We start from the raw sequence: 8,645 nt of genomic DNA on the forward strand, positions 1-8,645 counted from the left end.
CAAAGGTTTCAAACTAGTGAGGTGTTGTGAAGAGCTACGTGGACATGAGCGGTGTTGTGCGAGGGCAGAGGAGCTCGAGTTGGGAGGGCAAGGATTTGGAGGTGTCTAGCTCATAGCAAGATGATTGCCTTGTAGTTCTTTTGCATTGCCGGTCGTTTATTTTCCTTTCTGAGCCTTGATTTGGTTGCATGAGCATTTTTCCATCTCTCTTGCCAACTGCATGCTACGCTAGCTGAGTTGTGTATAGTGATGCTAGGGATGTGTTTTACTACTACGGGAAGTTGGTTGCATGATTCTTCTCAAGCAAGTCACGGTGAAAGCTTCCACCACCAAGCGAAGGTTGGGCACATCCATTTGTTCGAGTTTAAACTAGATGGAGCAAAGCTTTTTGCTATATCTACGTGGTGAGAAATCCGCAAAAGTTACAATGATGTCGAAGATGCCAAGGCTTGGAACTTTTTGTGCTATGCCATCGGAGTCTCTCTCTTGTACTTGATTAGCATGTCCTGAGCATGTCGTTTATCTATGTATCTGCATGTTGTTTATCCCTGTACCTTGCCTTGGACATTTTAGTTGCCTCATAATTGACTCGGGTTTCTCTTTATATCATAGGTTGGATCATGTCCATACAAAGGGTGGTGGTTCAATTTCTATGTGCAATGAGATATTTGTGTTGTGGTTTTTATGCTATGTTGATTGGAAAATCTTTCCATGTGCTTTTGTAAATGTGATTGGTAATTTTTACCACACTTGTAGTGATCATGCATGCTTAAGCCTGGTGGTGGGTGAGTGGTGTCTAGTAATTTTAACTGCCAACCCGGTGGAATCGTAGCCACGACAAACGTGGCTGATGAGAGCCACCACCACCGGGCAGTTATTCTCACAAAAGTAAATCATGAAGCCTAATCACCTCTAATCACTCATTACCATGCACTCTAGTACTCTACTGAGCATGCGAGCCTGGTGACTGGTAATTTTTACTGCACTCATAGTGATTATGCATGCTTAAGCCCACCAGTGGTGGGTGAGCGATGGCTGGTAATCTGCCAGCCCGGTGGAATCGTAGCCACGACAGACGTTGCTGATGAGAGCCACCACCATCGGGCAGTAATTCCCACAAAAGTAAATCATGAAGCCTAATCACCTCTAATCACTCATTACCATGCACTCTAGTACTCTACTGAGCATGCGAGCCTAGTGACTGGTAATTTTTACTGCACTCGTCGTGATCATGCATGCTCAAGCCCAGTGGTGGGTGAACAGGCCACCACGGTGGCTGGTAATTTTAACTGCCAAGTGGGTGGAATCGTAGCCACGACAGGCGTGGCTATAATCACTCATTACCATGCACTCTAATTCTCTATTAAGCATGCAATCTCGGGGATTGGTAATTTTTACTACACTCCTAGTGATCATGCATGCTTAAGCCTGGTGGTGGGTGAGCAGTGGCTGGTAATTGCAACTGCTGCCAGCCCTGTGGAATTGTAGCCATGACAGATGTGGTTGATGAGAGCCACCATCGAGCAGTAATTTCCACAAAAGTAAATCATGAAGCCTAATCACCTCTAATCCCTCATTACCATGCACTCTAGTACTCTCTTGAGCATGCAAGCCCGGTGAGTGGTAACTTATTACACTCATAGTAATCATGCATGCAAGCCCGGTGGTGGTAACTCTGGACACAAGCTAGTCAGGCATCCCCAACTAACCACACAAAGTATCCACTAGGACCCCCGCCGCGTCCGGTGCGCTATGGGGTACTTTGCCATAGTCACACTTGACTAAAATAATAATGTCCAAAGCAAGATATATCAGAAATATAATTTTCATAACACATAACCATAAGTGGATCTCCTGCTATCCACATGCCCTACATAGTCTGAATCTATGTGCCCAATTAGATGCATCTCTCCTCTGCCAAAGTAGATGCACATCTCCTTGGTACCCTTCATGTACCTCATGATGCACTTAACTACCTCCCAATGCCTCTTTCTTTGATTAGCCATATACCGGCTAACAACTCCCACTCCAAATGCAATGTCTGGTCTAGCTATCATAGCATACATAAGACTCCCAACCACTCATGCATAAGGAACCTTGGACATCATGGCCCTCTCCTCATCTAATTTGGAACTATCTTCCTGACTCAGTTTCACATATGGAGGCAATGGAGTACTTACTGCCTTCCCTCCCTCCATATTGAAATGCTGCAACACTTTGTAACAAACTCCTTCTATGAAAGCCAAAGGAGTTTCCTACTCTAGTCATGCGTGATGCACATACCAAGTATATGACCTGTAGGTCCCAAATCCTTCATGTCAAAGGCCTCATGCAACTTGTGTTCTTGCTAGCCAATAGCATATCATCCACATACAGTGCCAGGAGTATCTGGCTATTATCCTTAGCCCTTTTAGTATAGAGGCAGTGATCAATCTCACTCCTTTTGAATCCTTGGGACCGAATGAAAGCATCAAACTTTTGATACCATTCTCTAGGTGCTTGCTTAAGGCCATAGAGATTATTTTTCAGCTTGCAAACTAAAGCTCTTTGCCCTTTTCTTCAAAGCCTTCCTGTTGTACATGCAAATTTCCTCATGCAGATCCCCATGCAAGAAAGTTGTCTTGACATCCATCTACATAAGCTCCATATCCTCTACTTCCACAAGTCCAAGTACAAATCTAAGTGTGGTCATCTTTACAACTAGAGAGAAGATCTCATCAAAGTCCACACCCTTCTCTTGCTTGAACCCTTTAGCAACCAAATGAGCCTTGTACTTAGGCACATCATTACTTGTGACCTTCATCTTGTAGACCCATTTACATGGCAATGCTTTCTTTCCATGTGGAAAAGAAACCAAGTCCCAAGTGTTATTTTTCATGAGTGAATTCATCTCTAATTGCATAGCATTCTCCCACTTGCACAAATCCTCGTGCATCATAGACTCTCTATAGCAATAAGGCTCCCCGCAATCAGTAAGTATCACATAGTCTGCCCCTGTAACAAATCTCTCAGGCGGTCTAGACACTCTAGCTGACCTTCTCAAGGGCATTTCAGCTTGATGTCCCACCTGCATATCAGCCACATTTGGCTCATCATTTCCACCAATAGATAATCCACCATCTGCCCTTGATTGTATACCTGTGGGAGTACCTAGGGGAACAATTTTCGGCACATTTGGTGCATGGACAGCTTGTTGTTTTCACATCCCTCATGGGTATCTTATGCATCTTCTTCTCATTGAAGACCAAATCATGGCCTCGTATGATCTTCTTTGCTTCTAGATCACAGAGATGATAGCCCATCCCTCCACTTTCACCATAACCTAGAGAGATGCATTTCCTAGTCTTAGGGTCTAGCTTCTTCCGAAGCTCTTTTAGCACATCTGCATATGCCTCACACCCAAATATATGAAAATGAGAGTAAGAGGGCTTCTTGCCACTCCATGTCTCTTTAGTAATACCACCATCCAAACTCTTACTAGGTGATCTATTGATCGCATGTAGTACAATCTTCATTGCCTCAGCCCAAAAACCACCAGAAAGACTTGCATTGGAAAGCATACATTGCAACATTTCCTGAATGGTGTGGTTCATCTGTTTTGCAGCTGGATTTTGCTTTGCAGTATGAGGAGACGTAAGCTACCTCTTGATCCCACATGTATCACAAAAATGCTAGAAGTCATGAGAGATATACTCTCCACCATTATCAATCCATAGGCATTTCAACGTTTTACTTGATTGATTTTCAGCCAAAGCCAACCATTTTTGAAATATCTTGAACACATCATTCTTTCGAGCTATAGCGTAAGAGCACACTTTCCTAATTGCATCATTAATGAATGTCACATAGTATTCAGCCCTGCCTAATGATTGTGTAGGCATGGGACCACATACATTTGATTGCACCAAATCAAGCCTTTCAAGCTCTTTCTTTCCCCTTCTTTTATGGGCTGATTTAGTTGGCTTCCCATAGAGACAGTGTAACCCGAATGGCATAAGAGTTTCATTCCATTTTGGCTCATGTGGCTCAACCTGCAATGCCACAAAGAAGTACTCGGATGCTTGGTTATTGAAACAACATGATCAGACACCCATGATACATGTAAGGGATACAACGTCCCACACTTAGCACCCCTGGCCAAAACCATAGAGCTCTTCTAAATTTTCCAACTCTCAAAGCCAAAAGTGGTCTGAAAACCAGCATCTTCTAGCTGACCCGCTGAAATGAGACTCTTGGTCAACTTAGGCACATGTCTCACATCTTTCAAAACAAATGCAGACCCATTTGCAAAAGAAAACTTTATGTCACGTGTTCCCACTGTCACATGCATAGTTATTTCCAAGATGCACACAACCTGTCTTTCCACTACGATAAGTGGAAAACCATTCCCTATGGGTAGTAACATGGAATGAAGCATCAGAATCCAAAATCCAATCCTAGGAATATGCATCATCTAAAGTAGTAAGCAAGTTTGCAGGTAGACTAGACATGAAGAGAATGTCATTCTCACTATTATCAGTGAGTGACTACATTGTCAGTATTATCAGTGAGTGACTGCATTGATCTCCTTGATCTTCATTTTTCTTTTGTCATCCCTTGGACTCTCTTCCTTCTTTTTTGCACCCCAATTTTCATTATTTTTCTTATCCTTTTTCTCTCTTTTTAGCTTGTAGCAATCCTTTTTCATGTGACCCTTCTTGCCACAATGGTAACACTCAATGTTCTATGTCTTGGATTTCCTACAAGACTTCCCTCTTTCTTGGGACTTCCCCCTGAGCTGTGATTTACCCCTTTGAACATTTAAGGCTGCATCCTACTTGTTGCATTCCATATAGTTTCGTCTAATCTCCTCGGCCAACAAGCTACCCACAACATAATCAGACTTTAGTACTCCACCAGGTGCAAAGTTACTGACAGCTGTACAAAAGGTATCCCATGAGGATGGCAATGAACATAGGAGGAATATTGCCTTAGTCTTTGCATCAAAATTCATATTATGAGCCTAAAGCTGGCTAAAAATAATATTGAATTCATTCAAGTGAGAAGCAATGGAGACCCCTTCCTTCATCTACAACTCAAACAACCTCTTCAAGAGGTAAACTTTATTAGAGGTAGTTTCCTTCTCATAAGTGGCTCATAATTTCTTCCACAAATCTTATGGAGTCTTACTATTGTGAAATAAATTGACTCTACAAGATGAAGTCTAACAGTTAGACTTTACTAATGCATCCAAATCATTCCAATCATCCTCAGACATATCTACAGGCTTAGCTCCAATCCTTGCCAAGGGTTTAATTTGCTTCTTTTGAATAAGCATATCCCTTATCTGTTCTTTCCACAAGGGTCAAACTTTGTCAATGTTGAAAAACTCCTTTTCAGACATGGAAGAGGATGCCATGATGCAAATGAAACAAAATTCCAAATGCTAGTACTTGCAAGAGAGAAATCACACCAAATACCAGATGCACCCAAATGTGTATGCCAAAATGTAAGGTAATATCACCAAACCTCAAAGGATCAAAGCATCAAAATGCATTTGACTCGTGTGCATGTACTATGCATCCATATGAGCAAATCTATCCCGAAAGTAAATGCCAACTGCAATGGCAAAACAATGGCAATCCCAATGCCAATAAGTGCCAAAATGACTCAAGCATAAATGCTTTCCATGAGCATATGTATCAACAAAATCTCATCCAAGAGATCATAGCACAACCTGTGCATCCACTGCAATATGTCAAAGCTGCCCCTCAGCACAAAATAGCATCTGTGTGCTAAACATCCATCAATAAAGCATCCCACAAGACAATCTGGGCCTATCAACACGTCCAAAAAGGATTGCAATGCATCCAAATGTCCTGTAAAGCATCTCTACAACCCAATGCAAACCATGAATGAGCACACATGGCCTAGACTACAATCACAATGATCTGCATAAGGTATATCCAAGAAATCATGGCCCCACGACAATTACTGCAAGTGAAAATAGAACATGGGATGCCTCAAAACATGGGCATCACTACATAATCAGACTAAGCAAGATAATATGCAAATATCTCTCTTCTGCTTGAACTCCAAAATCCCAACCGATGAATGGGAAACGGGGAGTCAACTATTGCAATTGACCTATAATCCAAAATTCAAAGGTTTGGACCTTTGAATGGATTTTTGACAGAGAAATAGACGATACGGAGCCTGAAAGAGACAGAACCTCTCCAAATCTCCATGAAATTGTGCAAGAATTAGCAAGTAGTGTTTTTTGGGCCTCCGAAACACAATGGAACAGATGGTTTTGAAAACCGTGGTCCCAATCACTGGGTCCAACACATGGACCAAAAACTTTTTTGCAAACAGAACTATTTGTAAACACCACTGGAGGAGCACATCACCCTTATAATTGCAAACAAATATGGCATCCATAAGCTCATGACTGAGTTATAATGCTCAAGCTCAAGCAAGATATAGTAAAACTTTCAGTCAAACTTTTAGTCAACATCAAGAGTCCCAAATTTATGTCGACTGGTCAACTGTCAAAGACCAAAAAATGGGATAAATACTTGTAGAAACAAACCTCATCTTGGAGGGTGAAATTTAACTAATAGAGAGAAGCAATCAGAGGGATTTTATAGCAGTATGAAAGCTCTATTACTAGAGAAGATCCCCTAGCAAGGATTTGCACAATGTCGCGTCAGGTCGTCTTTATGGATTGCACCATTTTTTATTGTTATTTGCCAATTTTGCCTTGAATAGTGGAGCATTGGTGTTCAAAATTCATCTAGCAACCTCCTATAGTGTTTCCCAATAGCTGCTCAAACCAATTTTGGAATGGTGACTCCAGTTGGCAGAATTATGCGAAATATCAACAACCTTTAAAAGTGTCAGCATGGACATTAAACGATATCATTCCCTTACCTCTGGACAATAGGCGATATCATTCCCTTACCTCTGGACATCAGATGATATCATTCCCTTACCTCTAGACCAAAGATTTTTTTGGTCAAGAGGAGTCTTCAGCACAAAGGGCTCGCGGAATGGTCCAACAGAGAGAGAGAGAGAGAGAGAGAGAGAGAGAGAGAGAGAGAGAGAGAGAGAGAGAGAGAAAGAGAGACAGAGAGAGAGAGAAAGAATAAGGAGAGAGGTGGGGTAGATGATAATGTGGCATAGTGAGGGATGAAGGCTCAAGGAGGGTGACGAGGCTCTAATACCACATGAAGGAAATTCAAGAAGCATAATGGAAAGAGTTGTTTATTCATGAGAAGAAGTTTCCTTAAATAGGCAAGTGATAAAATGCACGTGCCCAAGAGAGAGAGCATCTCTAGATCCACTAATCTCTCCACTGGTTTCTCAATCAGGTCCATGATTCTCTCAATCACACCCACTGGAACCTTCTACCACCTAGCCTAGTCACACTAACCACACATACACACACACAAGCACACATACACCTTGTAATAATCCTTGTAGACCTGTTACATCAATATGTCCCAACACTATCATGGGATGGACCCTCACATAAAAATGTCATCGTTTCCCTTCTCTAGTCACGTTTTCCTCCCATTTCACCTCCATTATTCCAAAACTTTCAAGCTTTTTGAATAAGATAACCTTACCTCCCTCTGTCTCTATTTGTTTTCAAGAGCTCCCTAATGGGTCTCCTAATTCAAAAAAGTCATTATGTACGAATTCAAGCATCGGATTTCCATAGGATTTGTTCCAGCAGCTGTGTAATTTTGTCTTTCAATTGTCTACGCATTCAAAAATTGCATTGGATGATAAGTTTGCAATATTGGATGGAAAAAATAGTTGGCAATCTAATTGAAACTTTAGACTAAGCTTAACCCTTAATCTATTTAAATTAATCTAATTTATCCAATTTTAATAATCTTCCCTCCCCCTCCTCATTGTCGCCAACAACACTCCTGCTCCTCTGCCTTGTCGCCTCCCCCTCTCTCTCTCTCTCTCTCTCTCTCTCTCTCAACTTTCCCGTACTGGACTGCCACTGCCATTTGACTCCCTAATTTATAACCCTCCCTCCACCGCCCTCTATGCAGCCTAACCTACTCATCCCCCTTCGCCTTGCCGCCCCCCCTTCTTCTCTCTCTCTCTCTCTCCCTTTCTCTCACGTCGCACGTGCATAGCAATCTGTGTGCCAATATGCCTCCACCCTCTTTTAAACAAAGAAAATTGTTTAAATTTGTGCAACCACCGCACTATAATAGAACTAGCATGGTGGTTGCAAGGAAATACATTTTCCTTTGTTTAGGATTCCGCACTAAAATATAACCAATGTGGTGGTTTCATTGGAAAATATATTTTCCTTCATTTAGGATTAACTTTTAGCCACTTGTTTAAAAATATTAATTGCACTCTCATTACATTAAAACAACATGCTATTCCAACCATTGGGTCTACCCGATGGCATAGGAAAAAAAATAAAATAAGAAAGGAGACCCCTCGATGCAAAATATGTGAACAATTGGAGACTCCAATGTGTGTCCCATGTGACCCATCCAATTAACATAAATACATTTTCTTTGGTTTACTTAGGAGTAGCTATAGCCATCTCATAGAACCAGCACAGTGGTCGCACTAAGCCAACATAAGTGTGGTGGTTCATAATCTAGATCAACATTGAAGAGCTGCAC

The sequence above is a fragment of the Dipteris shenzhenensis genome, chromosome 2 (genome assembly GCF_047967505.1).
Source record: "Dipteris shenzhenensis isolate YYH24624 ecotype China chromosome 2, Dip_SZ_1.0, whole genome shotgun sequence".
NCBI classification, from domain to species: domain Eukaryota; kingdom Viridiplantae; phylum Streptophyta; class Polypodiopsida; order Gleicheniales; family Dipteridaceae; genus Dipteris; species Dipteris shenzhenensis.